The sequence below is a fragment of the Corapipo altera genome, unplaced genomic scaffold, assembly GCF_003945725.1.
Source record: "Corapipo altera isolate COAL_440 unplaced genomic scaffold, ASM394572v1 46, whole genome shotgun sequence".
In the NCBI taxonomy this organism is placed as follows: domain Eukaryota; kingdom Metazoa; phylum Chordata; class Aves; order Passeriformes; family Pipridae; genus Corapipo; species Corapipo altera.
In genome coordinates this window covers 17,312,594-17,338,639 of record NW_020884883.1, presented here as the reverse complement: position 1 = coordinate 17,338,639, position 26,046 = coordinate 17,312,594, and the positions used below count along the sequence as shown (strand labels likewise).

The 26,046-nt window shown below is 39.9% G+C and overlaps 1 long non-coding RNA gene across 2 annotated transcripts; it reads left to right on the top strand.

Moving 5' to 3' along the window:
* Window positions 1-5,956: 5,956 nt before the first annotated feature.
* LOC113946205 lies at window positions 5,957-18,555 on the top strand. 2 transcript variants are annotated; one of them, XR_003527347.1, is made up of 5 exons: window positions 5,957-6,079; window positions 9,904-10,103; window positions 11,027-11,187; window positions 11,654-11,731; window positions 18,483-18,555. It is a non-coding gene; the product is annotated as an uncharacterized LOC113946205 (long non-coding RNA). The 2 variants fall into 2 exon arrangements; XR_003527348.1 differs by lacking the exon at window positions 5,957-6,079 and adding an exon at window positions 8,675-8,973.
* Window positions 18,556-26,046: the final 7,491 nt, after the last annotated feature.

The window sequence follows — 26,046 nt, the reverse complement described above, 5'->3', positions numbered from 1 at the left end:
TCAGTGTCATGCTGCCATTATTAATAGCTTCTAGTCATTGCAGATTGTAGGTTGAATGAACTCACAGCAGCCTGCAAAAGACCATGAAATCAGCAGATTAAAAGCTGATTAATCGGCTGTATCTTCAGTCCAATATATTTAAAGTAAAGCTCCCAACAACTCCAATGATATTTGGATTGATCCCTAAATATTCAAGTGTATCACTTTTAATATGATGGTTACTGAGAATATTTCAGATGAGCAACTTAGAACCTAATATTTGGAATATCATGGACTATTTAAGGTAGATGAGCCCTGACATATTAAGATGTGAGTTCTGTTCTGATAACATAAAAAGTCTCCATAAGCTTGACAAATCCAGACATCATCTTTTAATTGTCCTCTGACTGCTTTCCCCTGAAGCACAGATCTCTCTGGGGCTGGTGATTTGAGCAGTGACTTATGCTTCAGAAATGTGCTTGAAAACCAGACTTTGCAGTCAGAACTTAATCCAAAGGCAAACAAAGTCACCAGGAAAATTTGGATTGTGTCCTTTGGACTGAGCAGAGGAGCCACCTAATAAGGTTACTTTCATTTTTTTTGAGTTTTCTTTTTTTTCATCTCCCTTTAGACAAATGTTGGAATAATCAAGCTTTGCAGCAGAAATTTTACTTGAAAAAAAACCTGAAGGAAATAGAAAATAGTTCCAACAGCAAAGTTACAAACCTGTGAACATGCAAATTCACTTAAGAAATACTTCTAAGAGAGTGTGTGGAGGATCCATCTCGCCTTACTTTATCCACTTAAGGAGTATAACAAGTCCATTCTGTATAAAAGTGGCATAACTCCTGTCTAAGACAAAAAATCTAGGGTCAGGTTCAATTTTTCAAAGCAAAAATTGCACCAAAAAGCCATTTACTTATTGACACTAATCAGCACCATGTATCATACAGATAAAAAAACCCTGAAGCACTGTTGCCCTAACACTGATTTGTTTGACCAGCATTGTAAATGGGGGAGAGGGGGCCACAACTAACAAACAATGTAACAGTGCACTTACTTGCTTTCTTGAAATTAAGAAACAGGTATTGAGATAAAGACTGTTTGAGAAACAACCATCTTGGGAAGAAAGCATGAACTTTGTCAACGTCAACATTTGAACCAAAGCCATAATGAGGAGTAATACACGTGATATGCTCCAGAAAAACACATAATATTTCCCGAAACATCAAGGACATGTGAGGTTGCCAAAACTGCTCTATTTATTATTCATGGTGGGAAGACAAAAACGACCTCCTTTTACCAAAAGGTGTCTGAAATACCATTAAATGGTCTCATCCAATGTTTCCCCCCACTAGGCACCTTGCAATCTCCACCCAGGTCCCTTCACTCTCTCCAGGTCTGTGCAACTTCATAAAGTCCCCTAAAGTCCTCTGAGTCCTTAACCTCAGACCTCACAAACCCTTGCTGGCCACTTCTATCCCACCCTGCTGTCCCTGAGACCACCCCTATCACTTCTAAGAAGATCAGAGTTAGCCAGGCATTAGCTTGAATTGTTCTCCAAAAAGCCTTGTAACTGCCTCATCTAGCCACAGGTTTTTTTGTATCCTGAAATTGGCTTAATTTGGCCACAAGACAAGGAATGAAGATTGTCTTTGCTGTGTCTAGAGTGAGGACTGGAGGGTGCCGCAGAGCTGAAGACTGAGGGACAGAGAATGAGAGGTAAGAGAAGGACAGAGAGGGGGTCTGGGAAGAGGACTGTTGCACTAACCTTAACAAATTGAAGATGAGTCAGGAAAAATATGGGGAATATGCAAAAAACATGAACCTACTTACAGGGAATTAATTATTGAAAAATGCAAAGCAATAACTGCGCGAATGAATTCTCCAGTAAAATTAATTACACAATGAGGCAGTTATTACAACAAGAAAATCCAGTGATCAAGAAACCTGAAGACTCTAAGCAAAGAATGGGAGCTTGCAAAAAAAAGTATTTTCAGGACTTGATGGACTGGACATGAAACTTTTAGTTTGTTTTTGGGTTTTTTTTCCCTTTCTTTTCCTTTAGGTCATTTCATAAGGGGTTGTGAAGCCCAGAGAGGAGAAGGCTCCAGGGATACCTTTCCGTGGTCTTTTTGACTTACAGGGAACGTACAGGAAAGATGGGGACAGACATTTTGGCAGGGCCTGTTGCAATAGGACAAGGGGTAATGGTTTTAAATTAAAGATATTTGATTTAGATTAGACATAAAGAAGAATTTTTATACTGTGAAGGTGGTAAAACATTAGAACAGGTGCCCAGGGAAGTGATGGATGTCCCATACCTGGAAACATTCAAGGCCATTTTGGACAGGGCTCTGAGCCTCGCCCAAACTAATCTAGCTGGTGATGACCCTGCTCATTGCGGGGGGGTTGGATTAGATGACCTTTAAGGGTCCCTTCCAACTCAAACTATACTATGATTCTACAATAAGATAAAGTGATGTGGCAGGGGGTGTGAATTTTAGGGATGTGTGAATATTTCAGTTTGAAATAAATGCTTATATTTGTAGTCAAAAACTGTTCTCCAAACACTATGCAAACTTTCAAACTACTCTGGAGCCTTTGTTCAAAGAGTTTACAAATCAATGAAAAATAACACCCGGTTCTTCTACAGCACAAATGCTGTGAGAGGTCAATGAATCATTGGTAAAAGGGACAAGAAACAATTAAGGTTGGATGGGGCTCTGAGCAACCTGATCTAGCTGAAGATGTACCTACTCACTGCAGGGAAGTTGGACTAGATGACCTTTAAAGGTCCCTTTCAACCCAAATCATCGTATGATTCTATGAATAGGAAAAGGATACACAGAAAGCCTATGGCTGCATAGTATTGGTGACAGCCGCAGCCCAAAAACAGGTGCTGTGAAAGACACAGCCTGAAAATCTCTTCTGGTCTCTGAAATATTTTGCCATGTCACTCTTTATAAGCAGTAGAGGGAAGAAACCACACTGTTCACCGCTAGTGTGATCCAACATCCTTGCCCTGAACACTTCTCACGGTGCTCAGACTCAGCTGTTTCAGTGCACCAACATTGTCTCTAGATCTCATCCGGAAACCTCTCCTGTCAAACAACACACTCATCACATGGAAGTACCTGCTGCTTTGAAGACATATGAACTTAATTCTGTTCTACAGTATCTATGTAATCCCTAATGATATCGGTATAGTAGAAATTGGAATTGGAAATTGGAGCAATTGGAAATGGAATGTGGCCAATTATCTTTGTGATATCCACAGTGTGATAGAATAATGGAAAAAAAACGCTGAGTTTGTCTTCACTGCAGGGTAGTGTTTCAAATTTTATTTGAGATTTATTTTACTGACTTAAGGGAAGAAAAAAAATACCTATTGGAAGTATGCATCTGGTACATAGACACAGGCTGAGAAACTATAACTGCCTCCCTGAAAATGATCACTAGCCCCGTGCAGAAAATCATCAATATTTAATCCCTTGCTTTCCATCTGATAGATACATAGCTCTAATTGAGAAGTAACATTCAAGCTTTTGAATGTGACCTTGTATGTTGATTAGGTTACCCCCCCAGCAGTTGAATCTCATCATTTATCTCAGCCCTTTACAGAGAACACTCTGCATAATGTGGAACATTCAGGTGTTTAAGGGAATGCAGCTGCCTGAGGGATCACTGGGAAAAATATAGACATTGCAATCCTGCTCCATGCAGAAGCAGTAGTCAGAGAATCTCAAACAGGTTATTTTCTCTGTTATGTGGAGGGAAAATCATAACCAAAATGCAATCTCTGTGGAAGAGACCTGCTCCACACAGCAGTGCATGCCATATATCCTGTGAAGGTTACACACCAACACAAATGTCTGCCCCTCCAGGAACAGAGCACATGGGAAAGATGTAGGTAAGTTGATAGAAAAGCTGGTGAAGACATTATTTTCATTTAACTAGAAACATAGCAAGGCCTGATTTAGTAGTTATCTATGTGTGAAAGAGTATAAGATATGATTTTTATATATATGCTCATAGCTTATACTCTTTCTTGCATAGGTAAGATCATATATATTATACAGCTATATCATAGCTATAATTATATATTATATATTGTATATTATATTGTAATGCACTTAATTTATATGTAATAAAATCTATATAATTATAGCTGCATTACAGTCATAATTATATATATAAGCTGGGTGCTGAGACACAGCAGGACCTGCCACCTTGATTGTTGATGTTTATGTGGATTCTCTTCACTTGATGGAGGAGGAGCTTTGGTAGTTTTTGTATGCAGCACAGTGGCCCTGATAAGCACAGGGGAGTGTTACTCCTGATTTAAACTCAGGGGTGTGATAAACTGTGTAATCAAATCTCAGTTCTGCATGTTGAATGTGAACTCTCAGCAAAAGTAACTTGGAACAGATCTCTTTGCATGCAAGGGAAATTACAGAAAGCCTGTTGATGGGTCAGTCCTTTTTAGCATCTCCTCTCCCCTCTGAGAATTGTGACAAACTTAGATCCTACCCAAGGCACAATTGTTGTGTGAACAGAAGTTTGAAACCTAAAGCTCAAAAAACTTACAGCCATGACAATTTTATTCGTAGATATGAAGTGACACTGTGAAATCTATTGATATGAGGGAATCATCTGCTAAAACCTTACCAAGCCCAAGGCATAACAGTTCTTCTAGAGAAGAGGAGACTGTGGTTGTGTTCAATGGAAGAAGTTCAGAGTGGATGCAAACATTCCCCCAAAGGTCAACTGAGAATAGCCCATGATCCAGTGTGTCACTGACTTACATTCAGGGTGGCTCCCGTTTAAGCAGGCGTAAGAAATTGCTCTCATGTATCACAACAAGTTGCTTAGATAAGACTGTTTTAAAACACTGCTTCTGTTTAACTGACTATCTGACCTAATGTTAGAATTAGCTTGGGGTAGGATAGAACGTGGGCCAAGGTGCAATACAATAATTCCTCCATTTTGCTTGAGAATCCACGACTATCATTCCAGTGTTTGGCAACTCAGAATTAAATTAGCAAAAAGTATTGAAAGTTTATTATGTAAGTCCCCCACCACCATGATTCTCACTTCAATCAATGTTACTAATTAAGCCAATTTAAACATGAGCAATAAGTTTGAATGCAGATGTAGTGGTGTTGCTCAGGATGTTGGGAATATGAAAAGTAACTCAAAAAAGGAGCTTCTTCCCAACATAAGGCTAGGATCCTACACCACACCAATTTGTGCAGTTCAGGAATGTGACAAAGGAAATCTTATTCCTATTAATCTATCCTTATCTATAACTTCCTAACTCAAGCTGTGTACTTTAATGTTAAGCTGTAGGCTGTTGTTTAGCTGCTAAGGTTTTTTTATGCGGAGGGAACAGTTCATCCAGACTTCCTTTGCAATCACACAGTGGTGGTCTAGTGTCATGGGTTAACCTTGGCCAGATTCTAGGCATCCACTAAAGTCACTCTGAGCTGGAAGAGGTCACACAGGGAACACAGACTCAACATGGGGTTAATACTAAAATTTATTAATAACAGGATAAGATCTAAAGAGTGAGAAATAAAACAGTCTTAAACACACTTTCTACCCACCCCTCCTTCCTTCCATGTTCTCCCTCCTCCCCCCGTAGCAGTGCAGAGGGACAAGTCCACTCCTGGAGCAACAGGTTTTCCAAATCTGCTATCACTCTTCCATGGGCTGCAGGGGGACAGTCTGCTTCACCACGGCCTTCTCCATGCGTTACGGGGCAGAGAGCACAGATCTGAGTCCTTTCCCTGCTCCGTGGGGTTCCCCCATGGGTAACAGTCCTTGACAGACCTCTCCAATGTGGGTCCACCCCTCAGGCAGTAGTTCTTCCATATCTACTGTCCCAAGGGTAACTTCCCCACGGGGTGCAGGGAGGGGTCTCTGCACCCTGATGGTCCTTCATAGGATGCAGTCCTTCATAGGGTGAGCTGTACTGATGTGGATCTCCCACAGGGGCATAAGTCCTACCCAGGACTAACCCACTCTGGCATGGTTTTTCCTCTCCACGGGCCACAAGTCTCTTGAAGGACTCTGCTCTCTTGGGCCTTCCATGGGGGTAACAGCCTTCTTCCATGCATCCATCTGCTCCAGCATGGGCTCGGCTGCACTGTGGTGGGCTGCCCCGGCCCGGCCGGGCTCAACTCGGCCAGAGGCGAAGAGAGGGCAGTGCCCGCCGGCAGGGGCTACTGTGCTGCCCTGGCCTAGCCCGCGGGGCACCCCCTCACCCTTTGCAGTTCACCTTGGGGGCTTTGGCGCTGTTGGTGCTGTTCGGCTCCTCGGGCAGGACAGGCTCCAGCACCGGCTGCTTACAGAGTGAGCTCAGGGGGCTGCGGGGCTGCTCTCTGCAGGGCCACGTGCCCCAGCCTTGGCCACAGCCCCAGCCACCCCTTCACAGGGGTCACCACTTGGCTCAGCCAGCACTGCCAAGAGCAGCATGGGTGGCTTGGCTGGGGTGCTGCTGCCTGCTCCAGGATAGATGCTGAGAGGCCTGGGCCTGGCTGCCGTCACCGCCCCCCGGCCTTCCCCGTGGCAGGGGAGGCAGCAGAGCCACCCGGGAGCTTTGGTCAGCTCTCCCCTGGCTTGAAAATTCTTCTGCATAACAAACTTGTTCTTAAATATGTTATCACAGAGGTATAATTATTGGCTCTCCTTTGGCCAGCAGCAGGAAGTCCTTACTGTAGCCAGCTATCATTGGCTTCACTGGGGGGGAAACTTCTAGCAGCTTCTAACCGAAGCCACCCTATGTAGTCCCCCCACTACCAAAAACCCAGCCACTTCAACCCACGACATCTTGTCTGAAACATTCATGGTTAGCAAGGAGAAATGGGCACCTCCCCAAATGAGTTCATACCATTCAAAGATGTACCCCAAAACAAGATTGATAAAACTATCCCTGGATGTAATTAATGCGGTGGAAATTGAGACAACCACCTTAGACTGTCAGGCTGACTGTTGGACAGCAGTTTAGTGAAATGAACTGCATCCTGAAAGCTTGTACTCTGGGATCTGGGTGATGTGCCACCTCTCTTATTCTAGTTACAAAGCAGCAAACAGGGAAACTGAAAAATAAACCAAAAACTAGTTGGCTATACTTAGTAAGAATCTTTTCCTTTGGAGTTAATTTTACTGTCTTCCTGGAGATTGGGTTTGGTTCAGCCACCAATTCCTGTCTCTTATTGCTGGGTTCACCCTGGTATCTTGCTCATTCTCAACTTCTGCACATGTAGATTCAGAAATAAGCTTCTTAACGTTGATTCTTCACCCTTTCAGTTTGTCAGAATGAGTTGTGAAGTGATTCCGATTTCTTTTCAAGCTCAGTCCCAGTTCATGGCTATCTGCAAATACATGGGAAATTTAACAATAAGAAGGGAATTCAGGCATATTATACTGGGGTTTGGCACACGCAGGCACGTTTCTAAAACATGGGCTACAGACTATTCAGATTGATCTGTACCAAAACTTAGGAGCTATTTCTGCACCTCATCTGACAGGGTCATGTGCTTTCAGTGCTGATGAACCACTCCATTCAATCCATTTTCTTGTGTCAGCAGACAGACTTTATAAAGTAAAAATAATGAGCTCCATTTCCTTGTTATTTCCTTCTTTTTTGTTTTGGGACAGGAATTATTTCCACAAACTTTACTTATCTATTATAGCATTACTTTAGCCTGGTTTACTACATTAAATTGTCTTCAAGGCATATCCAGGGATCATTTAATTTGCTGTTTTTAAGATCAACTAATCGACTTTCAGGGAATATTCCTCTCTCCACTGTCTGTCAGTCAGTGTGAACTAACACAGTCTAGACACCTTGAGTAGTATTTCTGTCTCAATTCACACCCATTATAGGTGTCTACAGGAAGGTTAACATATGACCCAGGGACTCAACACAACTGCTCACAGACTTCAATACCTTTAGAGATGCACTAGAACATCTGAAACACCTGCCTGGCTCTGGCAGATGTGACAGAGATCTAACGGGACACCCGTGCCTTCCTGCACCTCCCTCCGGGAGGCCTCTGAAGGTCCCCACTCAGTCGTACCTGCCTGAATGAGTCTGGCACAGGATCACAATAACACAACCCTAAAGAGCAGTGAGTCTGCAGGTGTTTTGTAACATCACAGTTCTATTTTACTGACAGCTGAATCACAGCCGGCCACTAGGTTGCAGCTGAAGATAAATCACAGAAAAAAATCCATTTGCTAGAGAAACCTGTGCAGATTCTCACTGCTAGCAAGCTCTGGCCATGCACTTACAATTCAGTATGTAATGATAAATAATACACTGACAGGCACCATTACTTTACTTATTCATTTATGTAAAATTCATGTAAACATGTCCAAGTAGCACAATATTCTGTGCCAACCATTATTAGAAGACATTAGTTTCATTTTATAGGGTAACCAAACTGGAATAAAGTAAATTATCAATTCAGTAAAGATGAGAGGTAAACAGTGGTCCCATTTAAAATCTATACCTTGGAGTATTATAAAGAAGGATGGCTCCAAATGTTTTCAAATGTACCTTTATTTCAGGCCATTATCTTCAATAAAGATGGGGATGGCTTTCACAAGAATACTCTGATATTTGGCTAGAACTGAGCTAGCTCTTTCAAAGTATTTTTAAAAAGCTGTTCACTTTCAGAATGGTTTGAGTAATTGGATTTAAATATAGTAGCTATCTTTTTTTTTAATCTTAGTGTAGTCGCAAGAGCTACTGTACATATATAAAAGAAAAAGTGACTCCTTTAAGCAGGTAATTTTCAATAGATAAGTAAAAAGGCAATTGAAAAGAAACTAATGATGTTATAGGCAGTAGTTTGCGGCACCCATCTAATTTGAATGTTATCGAGTATTTATAGACATTGCAAAAGAGATGAGAGTCAAGAGAAAATATGAAGAAGAAAGAAGACAGGACAGAATTATGTTTGTTGAGGCTTCAGGCATCAGGTGCTCAGAACCTGGATACAATTTAACTCAAGAGATAGATTAGAATATTTACAGCTTTTTTTCAGGAAGTGTCTATGAGACTTAGAAATAACTTGATATGACAGAATAAAATCCATCTAGGTGAATATAATGTCCAAATGGTAAGCTTGATTGATGAGTATGATACTGTTATTTTTTAGAATGGCTGAAAAGAAGAATGCAAGTTGAGGGAAGGGGTGGAGATTAGGAATGTTGTTTTAGCAATACCAAGTTTAAACTGAGACATAAGTCAGGCTAAAGATATATTGGCATCTTAATTGGGCATGGGAAATGGATCATGGCGAATTTATAGAAGAGTGTTTCATATTTCTTTGCTTTGCATGAACGGAATCTCTTCGCCCCCCCTTCCCAGATGTCACAAACTTCCTACAATTCCAAAGTTGTCTCTATTTTCAGGCTTGCAAACAAAAAAATTATCATGACCAAAGGAAGATACAAGAATGGTTCTAGGAGATTTACTTGCATTTTTGGATACTTAGTTACTCTGAAAATTAGGTTGCCCAAAACTACCAGCCTCCTTTAGAAATGTAGACTCTGATGTTCTTCCATTGGGCTACTTTTTTTGTAGAGCTAGTAATAGATGATAGATTGGAATTTTTCACTCACACATTTTTCCTGTGTTGGTTCTCCTATGGCAGCTTTCACGCGAAAGAACCCCAAACCCTTATGGGAAGTAGGACACAAATGTATGCCCTAAAGGCTAAAGTGGGGGGAAAAATCTGCACTTCTGGTTTTTGGGTTTAGATTTGTCTATCACCAAACTTCTTCACTTCCATATACATGAACAGAGCAAAAGAGAAGACAGTTCTCAGTCAGTGATGATTTTATAGGATTTTAGAGGTCAAGACTAGCCATCAATTGTAACCCTTTTATTTAAATACTCTCTTTCAGGGATTGCAAGAAAAATCCTCCTCCTAGCCTGCTCAGAAAGCTGCCATCTGCTGTAAGACCTGGAACCACTGTCATAAGTTCCAGCATCCACTAAAAATGATGAAGATCAGAGAAAAAGAAAAATGTGCTTCTGGCTAAGACTGTTATATAAAAGGAAAGAATATGAAGAGATCTCTATAGTCAGCAAAGGAAGAAACAAGGTAAAGACTAACTTAGAATATTTTATTCGTTTACCCATATCACCTCCTGTAAATTCTGACAAAATACAGTACCCATCTTTCCTCTATATCTAATCAGAGAGGAGACAGACTCTATTTTTCATGTAATGAAATAGAACATACTGTAACTACCAGACAATAAAAGAAGATACTGTAATGGCTATACTTTTAAGAGCACACATTTTTGTTGTTGTCAGACACTGGTCGTATGGTAGAAAATTGAATGGAGCCGAAGGTAATACATAATTCTGAAGAATCACCCAGCAGGCAGCACAAAGGGACATTGGTTTTGGGAAATATTGAAAAACCATGGCTGTATTAGCTTTATAGCTCCAACCCCCTCTAATTAGACATAAAGTTTAAATCAATATACTTCTTGAGATTAATCTCTAGACTTTTTCTTCTGGGCTTTCCTAAATGTGATATTAAACAGTGAAATGTGTTTGGCATTTCCAAATAATTTGATATCACCATTACTGTTTGTGTAAGCAATTGAACAGCTTGCATACATGAAATATGGCCAACTTCTCCATGAAAATAATGGGTGTAGGGATAAAAACATAGGAAACATGGCCTACATGGACTATCCTGATATTTCATTTCATGTACAGGAAGTAGGAATATCTCCATTCGATAATATGTGCCTAATTTTCGGAATAGCCGATCACTCAGAAACCTAACTGAAGGCACTGACATCTGCAAATGGTTGTCACTTAGCAGTCAACCACTTACTTGAAATCAGAAAGGATTATCTGGAAATGTAGGACAAATCTGTAAATTGCTCTTGATGGATGAATGAATCTCTTTCTAAGACAAAACAGAAACAAATTATTATACAAAATTATATTTTGATCAACCTATTCCTGGAATAGAGAGGATTAAAGTAACCAGAGCCTTGTTCACAGATATCATTTGCTGCACTATATAGAAACAAATGTCCTTCCAGTTAGGACCAAGTAATCAAGAAATCAAGAATGACAATGTTTTGATCTCAAGGAGTGTGTCTATGTCCTCCAACAGACCAGCACAGAAGTCTTCATCTCTTGTTCTGTTTCCACACCTTCAGGTCAGCCCACAGTCTCTCTTTGCAAGACGCAAACACAAGCTGGGATTCAGCTGACCAATACAAATGTAGGATTCAACTTGAGCTGAAGACAGATACATCTAACAGGTTACATTTAGGAGTTTGGTGCATTAGGGGATCAGCTCATTTCTGAGTACATAATTGCTCGGTGGCATATGAGATGCAATAGAACATCTAAGACATCAACACAGAGCTGAGATACACCACGTTGCACGTACAGGAAACCTGTGCCCATTTTGGTCAGCAGCTGCAGTCCGGACACATTATTTTAGGGTATCCCAAATAGCACTGAACACATTTTTAGACAACTGAATTATATTTGTGTTTGACTGATGCTTTGCATGGCCCAGCCCATGTCTCATGTCAGATTACAGCCCCAAACACCTCTGCCCTAGGCTCACTGTCCCTCACAGAGCTTTTGACCTTGATTCATTTTTTTTCCACTCAGAAGACTCTCTTAGCTTCATCGCATGGGTCTTTCCACTGGTATGTGAAACACCAACTTGCAGAGCACTCAGCACAGCAGGTAAAGGAGGGAGGACGGATTCTGCACTTAATGGTTCATCTTTCTCCATAGCCATGTCAGCACTTTGCGGAAGTGAGGTTTCAATTTTTGCTTGAAATATGGATCCAGTAATGCTGCCAACTTCCATTTATCTCTGTCGTTGAGCTCACTGGCCACAGCAGGCGAGGACACAATTCAACAGCTACTTCTCTTCACTGGTGTTCAAACCACAGATCCCTTTATTTTAACACAGGATGCTGTTTATTCCAGCAAATGGCAACAAAGTTAGACTCAATGGTTGGACTCAATGACCTTATAGGTCTTTTCCAACCCAAATGATTCTATGATGAAAGCTGTAGTAGCAAAATTTGAGGAGAGACATTTAATGGAGTAGAACAGTCCTATGAATCTCCTTCTCAGTGATGTGAAGTTTCCTACTTAACTGTAAAGTATTAACATCCATTGAGAGGGATAATTAACGCCCTGCAGAAAGCCCCTTTAAAGGACTTAGATCAAATAGTCTCTTGGCTATGCATCACCAAGGAAGAGGAATTACTAAGGTCTACAAAAAAGATCGGAGGAAAAAGGTCTCTCTGTTAAGAGAGGACTAGAGGATCTTGGTCCAGTGTAATAAAACAAACTGAGAAGAGAGACAGATGAGAATCCATTTGGGCAAAAAAATAAACCTGGGGAGTGAGAAGAAATACCTGATATAAAGGCCCTGACAGTCACCAAAGACAGTTTTAAAATAAGCTGCAGAAAATATAAGCAACAGAGACATAAGGAGCTTTTCTTTTAGGCGATGCTTTGTTGTGGTGGCACAGGTGCATTCCACACACACGTTGTGTGTTCTGATGCAAACCATCTAGCCTTGCTTAGGAAGGACGAGAGGAACGCACTGGGGAAGGGAAAACAGGGGGTGAAGACATGACATGGAACTCATCTCACCTAACAAAGCACATTGCTGTAAGATTTACTTGTTGTCTTTATACACAGAGAAGAAAAATAGGCATTTAAGGTTTGATTCACGTGACTAGTTTCAAGCACTAATACTGGGATAAGAAACTACAAACTAGACAACTGCACAGTGTGGGTGAAATATTTCTTGGGAAGTTTTGACGGAAGCTAGGTACAACATGTTTCTTTATGGGAGAGGGAGTGGGAGGTTGTAAGATTTTACTTTATTAATATTAGGCACATGTATATAGATATGAAAGCCTAACTGAGATTTAGGCAAGATAATATATATCTAATGAAACAAGCCCTTTTGGAGAACATTTCTGGAGGAGACAGGATAGCTAGTAAATTTTGCTTTCACTGAGAAATAGTTAGGGTTTTTTATATAAATATGGGCTCGTTTCAAGGTTGGTGGGTACAAGTAATTATATTTTATGGAGATAACAGATTAAACTTTCAACACCCATATCCAGTCAGCTGCAATGTAAGAGCTAATAATAACTGTCCTTGGGAAGATTCAAAGTAACATCCAGAAAAATCAGAAAAAGCCAGCACTGACATTCTTGAAATAGTCAAGAAAAAATAATTGCTGTGAATAAACAAACAAAAAGAAAGAATATCTTTGTGTTCCAGAAAGAGACAAAGCATAAGCCCAATTAAAGAAAAAAATCCTTTATAGGTCACCTCAGGAAGGAAGAGCTCACAGTCGCCAGTAAAATAAAAAATGCAGTAAGTAGAAAAAAAGTTTGGGAGGAAAAAAATTTGAAAGGAAAACAGTATGAACTACAAATAAAAGCTACCAAGTTAGAAAAAGAGCAATAATTGCTTTGCATGAGCTCCAACACTTTAATATTCAAAAGAGGGGAGTAATGATGGCAGAAATTGGGAAGAGAAGACAGATCACTTGAGTATGTTTGAAGATGAAAGTCTGAAGTGATAGAAGACTTTCTGGCATAGCATTTAGACAAAGAAATAACTGACATTGACAATACACTGCTGAAGATGGCACTTAGAGGCAAGGAGCTTGGCAAGAAAGCACAACTGTTTTGACTGATTATTTCTTTCTTTTTCCTAAATAAACATGCTTAAATTTGGTCAGAAACTAGTACTAGCTGGTGTCTGTGACAGTTCAGGTACTTCACACACTCAAATTCATGGATTTTTCACCTTGGGTTAAAAATATAAGTTGAAAAACTTTATTCAGCATCACATATCAAGGAGACACTCTTGCTTGAAGAAAAACTCTTATAGAATCATAGAATGGTTTGTGTTCAAAGAGACCTTAAAGTTCATCTGGTGTTCCTTGAGAGGACACCTTCCATTAGACCAGATTGCTCAAGGCCCCATCCAATGTGCTCTTGAACACTTCCAGGGATGGTTAGCCACATATTCTCTGGGCAACCTGTGTCAATGTCTCATCACACTCCAAATAAGTAATTTCTTTCTAATATGTAGCCTAAATCTGTCCACTTTCAGTTTAATGTCATTCCCCCTTGTCCTATCACTAGCTACGTATGTAAAAAGTTGCTCTCTCTCTTTTTTACAAGCTCCCTTTAAGAATTTGAAGGCTGCAATGACCTCTCTTCAAGTTTTCTCTTCTCCAGGTTGAATAACCCCAATTCACTCAGCCTGTCTTCATACTAGAGATGATCCAGCCCCCTCATCAACTTTGTGTCCTCATCTGGACTTTAAAAGAATTAAACATCTAACACCTCTTAGGACAAAAGGCATTTCAGCCTACAAGTATCTAATCCTTTCTCCGTTATTATAAAGGAAATCTGGATAGCTCTGTTACATATAAAAATCATCAACTGTCAACTGTATTTGCCTTAATATCTCACAAGAGAACTGACCACAAGATTGCAGAGATTACTTTGTCTGAGTGCAAGAAACCTCATGTTGTCCCCCATCATGCTGAAAGGTAAACTAAAAACCACCATTTCCTTAGCATCCTGAGATTCCTAAGCTTCCAGTATGGAAGTCAGAGAAGCACTTTTCTTTCAACTCATATGTTACATATGGGGCAGCACAGCACATAAAGAAGAGGATGTTTTATTGCTTTGAGGTGCCTATGAATTTAAGCAACATTGCTGTTTGTATCCAGCAGCACCTCAGAAAGTGAGATTAGCATGTCATTCCATGCTGACACCTTGTTTGCTTTTTGTATTAACATCTAGACATGTTTCAGGGCTCTAAAATGGTGGTCTACCAGTAATTAAGATTAAGGCATATTCTTTGCTGACAATTCCCTGATGAATTAACTTCTCTCTGCATTCAGACCCAGATTCGGATTTTGCTTCATTCCTCAGCTGGGACAGAATCCTTGTTATGATTTATTGCAATCCTTATTGTGATTAATAGAGTTCTACATTGTTCATCTCCTGGGCAATGAAAGCAGGATGCCTACTCAGCCCAGGGAGGAGCACGTGGTCTCACTTTCACATCAGCAGCCTCGATGAAGGCTTCTGCGTAATGTATTTTTGAAAACCTGTTTCTCACTGACAGAGATGAGCTGACCAGTTTTGTGCTTTAGATCTCTATTTTTTAAGTGGTCTGAACTCTTTCTTACATGTCGATATGCATCTTCAATGTATCAAGCCTATTATTTAAACATTAACATTTTGTATGCTTCAATATTCAAGCTGCATAATATAAAAGAAAAATATGAAAACCGCTTGATAAAATGTCAATGAAAAGTTGCTACTTATTAGGAAATAAAGAGGATGAGAATACGTGGGAAGTAAGAAGGTCAGAAGATCAGTAATGAGTTGGGGCTTTTCCCACACTGATAAGAAAGCCAACTTGTACGAGATACACTTGTTTACTATTTTTAGAATACCACTGTCTGCAGTTACTTACTTTATACAGATTAAAATAATTTAATGCAAAACTCACCTGATAATTGTACAGAGAGTCAGATGATTGTATTCTAGGTGATACACTAACAAGAGAAGTTTTTTGTGCTGAGTTGCCATTCCCTGGCACTGAACTTGTGATTAGACTGAGTCTCCTACTTCAGATATCCTGAAAGCTTCACAAAGCAGTCTCTGAACACAGGTAAACTAGTTAATATTTCTTCCCAGTACCTTGACCACCTGATAGGGTAAATATGAAATTGTGAATGTAAACTACCAACTAATTATCCCTCTAAATACTGATTTTATAAATGCCATATGACTAATAATTAATGCCTACCAATACTGCAATATATCCTATTTCTTGACTTCCTTTATTTCTAGCTCATGTCTGGAAGTCATAATGCACAGCCTAAAAAGCTGTGCTAATCTTCTTGAAGCTGCAGTAGATACAAATAATTGATATTTGCTTATGCAAAAGCTGACTGTCATGGAACTGCCCTGCAAGGGGTAGCTGACACCAGCAATTGTCAGTTCCTGTGGTACATCTCTCAGATGAGTGGGTATGAACAGTAAATGAGATGACTGGCATCACTCACTCCTTCCTCCTCAAGAGCTGTTTCCTACCCTGAGCTGAAAAATGGCTCTTAATTGACTTGAGTGAGATGTGGACTGAAAAGACGGAGAGGTTTTCATTATAAAACCTGTTTCACTTTGCACTGGCATGGATTTAGGACTACTCTAAAGATCATTTATCATTTGTCAGCTAGAATGGGTAGTGGAGAGCTTGAGGGTCAGCGACCTCTTTAACCATTCCTGGATTCACAAAAGAACAACTGATTTCACACTGAAATCTGCCTTTCAGAGTGGGTATCAGTGTAATGATGTGACTCTGGGACCCTGCAGCAGGGCAACAGGATGTCTATGGAGCTGTGGTGGCATATGCACTGCACCCCTGCTTCCAATGCCATCAGTGTTTCTTTCAACAGTTATTCAGTGAATCTGCCAGGAGGAAAAAAACCTAATTACAGAGCAGTCCTTCGAATGGGGCTGTGATTCACATTTCTTGATGTGATTTCTTTTTATCTGCACTGTTGGCATCTTTAGAATGCAATATCTAAGTTTAAAAGGTTTTAGTTTAAGGAGTATTGTGTTCCTGTTTACTTTCCTCCTTCATCACATCAGCTTTTCATGTTCTTTTTATAGTTTTGGTAAACACTATCCTAGTATCATATCCAAAAATGAATGCCAAAGTATAATGAAAAGGAGTTTTATTTTAAGACTTCAGTGGAAGCAAAAGGGACCTGCAAAAGTCCCCGAGAGCACCAGAGGATCAGGATTTCTGTGTCTTTTGAGAGACAGGATCAAATACTCAGAGCATTGGAGAGACCTCAAAAAATTGAAGGAACAGAGGGAAAGCCAAGGGAAAGCAATAAAGGTCAACATACTGAAGAAGAATGAAAGAGGAACGAAAAAAGCTTACTCTCAGACTCTCAACAATTTGTGGATGCCTAGAATCCCTTAAAACTCCTGATATTTCACTGGGCATTTAGGAAGTTACTGATGCTAATACTTTAGACACTTACTGTGGATGTCCAGGCAGGACTATCCAGGGTAAATGGTGGGATGCACAATAGTCACCTCCATTAGAGGCATAGTGGAAACCTTCAAGGTCAAGCAAGAAAATTCATAAACAGGTCTGGCAACACTGCTCCTGGGAGTGCTCTGTAGAAATAGCTGGCAGACATAGCGGCAGTTGTTGAAAACCATGTCTCAAGTTGTTTTATCTAAGAACACTTTGGGTGTGGCACTGGAAGTTTGCAAGAGTAATTCTAGTAAGTTTTGAGCTTTTCGGTGAAATGGGGATAGGCACTGCTGTGGGTGAGGCTGGTTGTTTTGACTGCATCTTTTTGCTCGTTAGTGCTAAAGAAAGGGGATTATTTTACTTACTGTTGAAAGGCGGACAGGAGAAATCCAAGATTTGGTAGATCACTTGCAGAAGCCTGAAGTGAACACCAGCCCCTGCTCACCCCAGAAACACAAATTTCCTGAAGGCATGGACACGCAATAAATTTTCTAGCCAACACATCAATGGCTATAAAAGGGTGTGAAGCTTCAAACTCAGAACACCCTGAAGAACAACATCCTCTCTTTTCTTCGGAACACAACCCAGGCCTTTTGCCAAAGGTGTTGGTGCAGGTATTCATGATCTTTGCAGAATTGCAAAAAAGTTCTCAGATCAACAAAAGCTCTCAGATGATCCTACGCTGAAGGTGAAAACCAGAAATCTTTTCCTTCCAAACATCCAATTTTGAGTGTTAGTTTGGTTTGGTCATGCTGTCCAAAGTATAATAGATAATACATTTTAATTGGACAAATCCTCACCCGAAGAGTTCAATGATAGAAATAAATCTTTTTCTGGCTCTACTGTGTTTGACATAGGCTCAATTCTAATCTCATTTACAGAAGTCTGACCACGACTGGCTGGATTGAAATCGACTGCCTTTTCTAGTGTGAAAATAGGATCAGGCCCCATAGCTACAATTATGAATAAAAATGGTTGTATAAAACAAGGGTTTAGGTCAAAAGGAATTCTACTGACAAACTGAGACACAACCACCCTTTTCTGTGAGGGGAAAAAAAGGGCACTTTTTCAATATAGATAAGAAATAAATGTTTAGCAAACTTCTTTGCTTGGTTTGTGGCTGTAACCAGCCTTAAGCTTCAGAAGACAGCTGGGAAGAGGGAATTAGATGCCTCTGCAGACCTCTTTATTTTAATTACTTTCATGCCACACTTAGAAATTATGACGAAAACAATAAATTGACTTAAAATACTTACACTAATAGATCTGGGGATACAGAAGGATAGTTACAGTTTTATTTATCCATGAATGGAATTTATTGGGTTTTTTTCTTTTTGTTCTTTTTTTTCGTTGTTTTTCTTTTAACTCTGATTAGGTGTCTTGGAGGCATGGGATCATCTGGCTTCTGAAAATGAAAAGAAGGAAATAAAAAGCTTTTGCACTTTGCACTGTGTTCATTACAATGGTGTGCTCAGAGCTCTTCTGAACCCAGCTGCACCATATGAAATGCTGTCATGCTGTGCTTTTTCCCTTCTCCTCCTCCTCTCCCCCTTCCTCCTCCCCCTCCCATTTACCCACTGCCATTGATTCCATCGTCTTCCATCTCATCGATCAACACAACTTGGCCACTAGTAGTGACTTCACTGTCTTTCTGTTTCATACCACCTGTGTTTTGGCATTTCTTACCCTACCAGATCTCTTTTCCAGAAGTATCTGAGGAATTTACACTGCACTTTTTTCACCAACACAAGACTGGATTGCTGATTAAAGCCATTTTTTCCCATAAAAGGTTTCTTTTAAAGATAAATATCCAAAGTTAAAAAACCGAATACTCTGAAACTCAGTGATTTTACTCTTATGGGTGTCCCATGGGAATAATGGGTCAGTAGCCTCATGTTCCTGTTTCAAGGGCTCTGCTACACTGCTGACATTCCTTTGAGGTATAGCCCCTGCAAGTGGGAACATCATGGTACCTCATGGGGATGAATTCTAACTAAGAGCTGTGCCTACAAAGGAGAGAAGGATTTAAATCATTCAAACTATTACTCTGTGAGGAAGCATAACAGCATTTATAAAACAGAAGATTTAACTTGCAGGCAAACATGTGCTAGTATCAGAATTTGTGCTAAAACTTATTTTTTTATGGAAAACATACAGCAGGGTAGTATTCTTGCATCAAAACCATTGTAAGAACATAAACCCAAATCTTTCTGATATTTCAATTTCAGTAACAAGCTCTCTTCTAGCATCCACTTTTTGTAGATTGTTGCAGCCTTCTGTTAGATTGCTCCCACACCTCCCAGCCTCTGCAGAGCATGATTGCTGTGATTTCTCTGTCCATTTTTCTGAGAGGCTTTTTCACCACATACACGTGCAGTCTTCTCTTACTGCATCAATCCAAAGCTCAGCTCCTCATCCACCCTCCACATCTCAGCCCTCTCCAATTGTTTACTGGTTTATGCTGTCATGATGACTTGCACATGGCCTTCTTTCCTTGCTGGCTGCTAAATTCAGCTGCTAATTTTTGCAATCTTTTGACATGCCTTTGTACCTTCTTCTATTCAAAGCAGTTACACACATTAAATAATCTCCATAATTCGTGGTATTTAATTTTGTCATTGCCAAAATGTTCTCAGCAGTAGAATCGACTCTTCTGATAAATGCACAGTCTTCAGTTTCCTCTCTTTTCTTTAGTTGCGAGAATGATCCATTTTATCTTTGTTCCTTTTGTAACATCATAATTTCCGTAATTTATTAACAATTCAAGAGAAGTCCCTTTGCTTGTTTCTCATGCTCTTTGAATCTTGCTGATGCCACGGGATACTGCTGTTCTTCTTTCACCACCAACACAAAGCAAACACAGTCCCTGCCGTTTTTAACTGAGCTATCTCAGTTTGGGTGCAGTATTAAATCCAGCTACAGTGTGTTGTACTGGTCTAGGTATCCATCAGGCCTCTTGAGTTTTCCATCTTCCTCTGTGAAACTGCATCACAGACACATTGACTTTCATGAGTGATATGGAGCACTTCATGAGCTAAGCTCTGGTTTAATTAATTTGTGCCTAAGTTTTCAAAGCTGTGTAAGCACTCACTGAAATGAGTGGAATCATGCAAATACAGAAAAAGATAGAGAAGTACACAAAGTTATTTACAGACTCATCCAAATGAAATTTTTTTTCTGAGTGCTCAGTCAGGTTTGAATTGAAATCACAGGGAGGTGGCAGGAAATCAGGTTATCAGAGCTGTCAAAAATGATGTGTGAAGAGAAAGTTTAAAATCTAAATCCTACAGCTTCCTCATTTCCCATAAATTTGTGCAGTAATGAGCCCAAAAACATAGAAGGTACCAAATAAGTGAAGAGCCATTGTCTGTAGGAATTCATGTTATCAGATTTTTCAATCTGTATTTACTAATAAAGGTGAACATGCATTTTTTTTTGTTTTCTCTTACACTGGATGTCAAGTGAAGGAATGTGTCTGACATTGCATCGAACCATTCAGCCCACCTCCAACATTCTCATTTCATCATGCCTCAAAAGTGAAATCAATATCTCCACCTCAGTAATACTTGACAGATGATTCTGCCTTGAAGAATACAAGCCTGTTCCATGTCTTTCACTGCACTATGCAAGAAGATGGAAAAGAAGGAGCTTTATGTGAGTGAGAAAAAAGACTATGGCCTTGTAAGGCATCATAATCATGTATCACTACTTCCATACCTATTTTGAGCAAATGCCAAGTTTCCATGTTATGTCATAGCCATTTGAAGTATTCAGCAATGCCTTCCAGCATTTTGAGATTAAATACCCATGTTTATACTATCCAATAAAATTAGCCAAGGATCTTTTTTTAGCACTGAGGTCAAACAGAGTGAACCACCTCCTATCTCACATCTGTTTCTGTACATGCCTAACCACCTTCCCCAGTTCAAATTGCTTAGTGGGAACAGTCCCTAGCTGATGCTATTTCCTGCTCCAGCCCTTACAATTGGCATGGGCCAGTCTTGTCCTGAGGATTGCACTAACAGCATGGACTGTACTCATAGGCAGTACTTGATCCCATGTCCCATTCCCAATTCATTTACCAGTATAGGAAAAATCTTCTGTGTCTCTTTGTTATAGCATAACAAAACCTCACAAAATATTTTTAAAAGTGAAAAATAACCTAAAAAATTTAAAAAAAATAAAAAATAAAAAAAAAGAAAAAATATGTATTTATTGTAGACAAAATGTGCACGATTACTTACAGCACAGGCACTAGGCTCTAGCAGTTGTAGTCACTTTGAGGAGCATTCATCTGACTGTAACTGGTTGTCTCCAACACCTACCTTTGATTAGACCACCGCTGTCTCCTAGTAAAGTGTGGGGTTTTGGATGGGGTCATTTAATCCTAAAATGGATGTCTAAAGGATGTCAGAGGTATTGCAGAGACATTGAAGTGTCTGGTTTTAAATGTAGATGCATAGACACTCAAAGGGTATTGCATGTCTAAAGTGAATAACTCCAAGGGTAAAGACAAAATTAACTATGCCCTGAAATTTATGAACTCTTGACTGTTGGAATTCTAATTTCCTCAAAAATCCAGGTATTATATATTTGAGAAACATCTACAAGGTGTTTAATGGGTGAGTCAATGCCTCACTGGGTTTTGGCTAACAACATTTTCTATGGTGATTTGGAAAGTGCCTATAAGCAGAATTTTATTGCATAAATCCCTTTGGTTTTGAATGAATATTAGCTACATGCTTTGTGGATGAAAAGCATTATGTGCCACAAAAGCCACCCAGTATCATTTATCTTCTCTGAATTTCTGACTCTAGGAAAACAATGGCAGTCCCAGTGATTTAGTTAAAACTTTCACTATCTTCAAGTGTTATCTGTGAGGAATTGGGCTGACAGGAGGGAAGGGGTGAGGTACTGAGAGATGTCCAGGTGCTCTCCAGTATCTTAGTTTTTTTTAAAAATAAAATTTAGACTCAAGCAAGAACTTTAGGGAGATGCAGATAGAATTTAATAGTATCTAGATGGAGGCAGGTCCTTAAGTCCAAAATCCCATCCCTATCCCTGGAAGTGTTCAAGACCAGGCTGGATGGAGCTTTCTTTGAGCAACCTGGTCTAGTAGAAGATGTCCCTTCCACGGCAGAGGGGTTGGACTGGATGATCTTTAAGGTCCCTTCCAACTCAAGTCATTCTATGATTCCATGAAAATTTACATCCAAAAAAACCTTCTTTCACCAAGGGAGACACTTAAATTTAGAATAAATGACCCCATTTGCCACACAGAATCTTTAGGTAAACACAGTTATGCTTCTAAGAGCAGAACGGATCCAGTTTCTGCCCTTAGATATCTGGTTTGGTTAAGGTCAGTGATGATCAAGAATTTGGCACTATCTGCTGGTCAACAAAGCATTAAAATGAGCAAGTGTATTAACAGCTCTATGGTTAAGCTGTTTACAAAACTCAAGTGGTGACTCTTTATATATTGTTTTAATTCCACACCCTCTATCTTCTACATGAAAATTAAAAAACTACTTCCTTCAGAAGCAGAAAACTCAGGTTCAAGCTAGCCCTTTCTCAATTTCTACCATCATCCATGCTGCAGAAGGCCCACGACATCAGAAAACGGGGTAGAAGAACTCAAAATCTATGAGATAGCATTTCCTACCAGATGGGAAAAGGGGAGTCCTAAATCCCTGAAGTGTTTCACAGGAAACAAACAAAAAAAGTAATTCTGTTAAAAAACTATAAAAATAATAAAATAATGAAATAAAAATCAGAAATAATTTGGAGCACCTAAATTTAGGCCAGTTTTTCATTCTATCTGTATGACCAGAATATATGATTCACATATATATGATTGTTAGAATTAACCAGGCTTTGGCACATATTTCTTTGTAGAGAAAACTTGGTTTTCTTTAAGTTAAGATTCATTCTTTTAAATTATGGATACAATTTTCACCTCCAGCAGACAGCTCCAGGTGGCATCCCATGGACCTGTTTTCCTGCCTCAAGTTTCTAAAAACTTGAACAATCTGGAACTTCAAACACAATTCTCTGCTTGGTATCATGTAATGATTAGCTCGAGGCATCTCCCCACTCACACAGATGGTTATTCTGGATCCTGCTCCCTGGGGAACCATAATCAGATTTTGAGCAAAACACCTCTAAGCTCCTACCTCTCTTCTTCCTTCATTCTCTGACATTTTTTGCATTCTTTCACTTTAGAAAAATAAAAAACTTCCCTGCAGTTTGGCAATGACTCTGATTGGATGTCTGTATTAATAGCAGAGCTGAGTGAATAGTAAGAAATTAGGCTCTTTTTTTTTAAATCCAAAACAGAAATGTCCATCAGAGGGAGGCAGCTTCCACAAAGCTGAGCCTTATTTAAATTCACATCCTGCTTTGAAATGAGCTGCATAGCTTAATTACATTTGGTCAGTCCTTGGAATTTCCATTCTCTAATTAAGTATTTGTAACCATTTTAGTGTAGACTCTTTTGAAGAAGGAAAAAAACCAAACAACAACAACAACAACCAGAAAACAACCCCAAAACTCTCCTGCTTTCTTCTTTGGTTGAGAACATGGAATAATAATAATGATCTGGAGAGGTGAAAAAATTGGATTAATGAATTTTGGAAGACATAAGCCTGTTTGGTTGCTTTGGTTTGACTTTGATTAGGAAATTGTGCTTAGGCTAAATTGAACTAACATGTAATTTGTCAGCTGGACTAAAAATGCTGTAATTGTTCATTTGCTCCTGTCACCCTAACAGAAGAAAAATGAAAAGCAAACTTGCCAAAGCCTAACTTGGTCTCTGGCTTGTTTGAGTTTCTGTGTGAGGGCTCTTGAGAGGGAGACCAGAGCCATGGCCTGTTGCCATGAAGAGATGTCCCATCACATGGGGAGACCTTTCTATCATCTCCCTGAGGCGGAAGCACCACCTGGGAAAAAGGTGCCTCAGTTTGGCTCTGAGATATCACAAGAGGCAAGGAATTTCTGCTCTGAGGGACTTGAGTTACTTTATGTTTAAGTGATGTTTAAAGTATTCTTCAATAATTCCCAGGAGAGGGAAAGACAGATGAAAAGAAGACCTTGTCCACACTTTATTGATATGAAGCAGGCAGGTTTCCTAGAATCATAGAAAGGTTTGGGTTGGAAGGGACCTCAAAGACAATCCAGTTCCAACTTCTCTGCCATGGACAGGGACACCTTCCGCTAGACCAGGTTGCTCAAAGCCTGATCCAGCCTGGTCTTGAGCACTTCCAGGGAAAGTTTGGCTGACTTTCACTAAGCCACATGAGATGCTCACTTGCTAAACCCTGCAAGTGATACGTTTGGGGCAGCTCAGATAAAACGTGACAGTAACATCAACAGTCAATTTGCAGTCTATAAAACAGCTCTCTGCTGGTAGTAGTTGGCAAACTCACAGAAGTCCAGGAGGGCTCTCACTGCAGGCAGGTACATTTTAATGGCTGAGTACACAGAGGGCCATTGGGGACCACTGGTAGCAGGATCAGGGAGTGTGACAGCATCACACTTTGCACACAGGTCATGGGTATCTTCAGCCACAGTGAGCTGGTGCCTGCAACTGTCAAAGGTGGACTCTATAGCTATATCTGCATTAATAAATTAAATAGTGCTGAGGCCCAAACACCACCTCAGTCATCAATGCTGTCACACTCCAGGGCCCATCAATGTCAAGGAGGCTTCTAGGTGAGTTCTGCTTAGCTGGAAGATACACACAGATTCCTCATGGTGGTAAACACGCTGTAGACAGGAAGAATAACAGGGATTCCCAAGAAAAACACCCCCAACAGAAGTCAGAATCCCAGGGCGTCAGAGAAGAAATTCAAACTGTAATAAAAAAGGATTGCGCATGTATCTTGGAAGAAAGAATTACTTGATTTATTAAGATTTGTTCAGAGACTAGACCACTCCTTGGCTAAGGAACAGCTGCACAGGCTTTGGTGTTATTTATTCCAGAAGACAATGATGTTTTGTTACTGCTCTCCTGCTGCTCTTTGTATGTAGGAGGAAAACGAGGAGTAGAATAACTGCACATTTCTACTTTTCTGTCCTCTGTTCTTTTCCCTAATTGTTCCTCCTCCTTCCTTCAGCCATCATCTGCATAGCAGTAATCAGCAGGAATATGTGCTCTTAAAAGGAGGAACAAGGTCAGTCCCATCCCAGACTGAAAGCTGCAAGCAGGGAGAGATCCTGAAGGAGTGCGGCTGCCACTGGATTTGACCTCCACTCATAAATGCTCTTAGCCCATGGCATGGTATGCCCTGAAATTGTTATGGGCTAAAATATTTACATTTGATCTTTGGCTTCACAGCTGATGGCTTTTTGTTATTTTGAAGGTGAAAGATATAAATTAATGAATCTCATTATAGCTGCTAATATTAGCTACATTTTGTAGATTAGTAGGTTAGATAATAAAATTACATGAAAGAGAAAGCATATTTTCTGAACATGTTCTCCATTACACACCACTCATCTACAGGATATGGAGTCTTGTAGCAAACCCTCTTGTTTAACACTTCTGTTCAAGAATTCCTGTGATTTTCTGTCATCTTTCAACAAATTCCATTCAGGTTCAAATTCCCTGTATTGGATCTTTACCTGGGAGGCCAAGGCTTTCTTAAAGGAGCAAAAGAGTTTGAAAGAAATCCTGAGAATTAATATTCCTACTACAACTTCCCTACAAGTTCTGAAAAGAAATTTTGAGCCCTAACCTATGTTTTTTGAAAAGAGAAGTTCCAAACTTGACTTGTTTTATAGATCTTACTCAGCAACATAGTGAATAATACTGTCCAGTCATTGAAAGTTATGATCTTCCTACGCTTATTTTTTTATTTTTGGTACACATAAAGGATTATCAGATCATACAATCACAGAATCACAGAATGTTTATGTTGGAAGGGACTGTAAAGATCAAC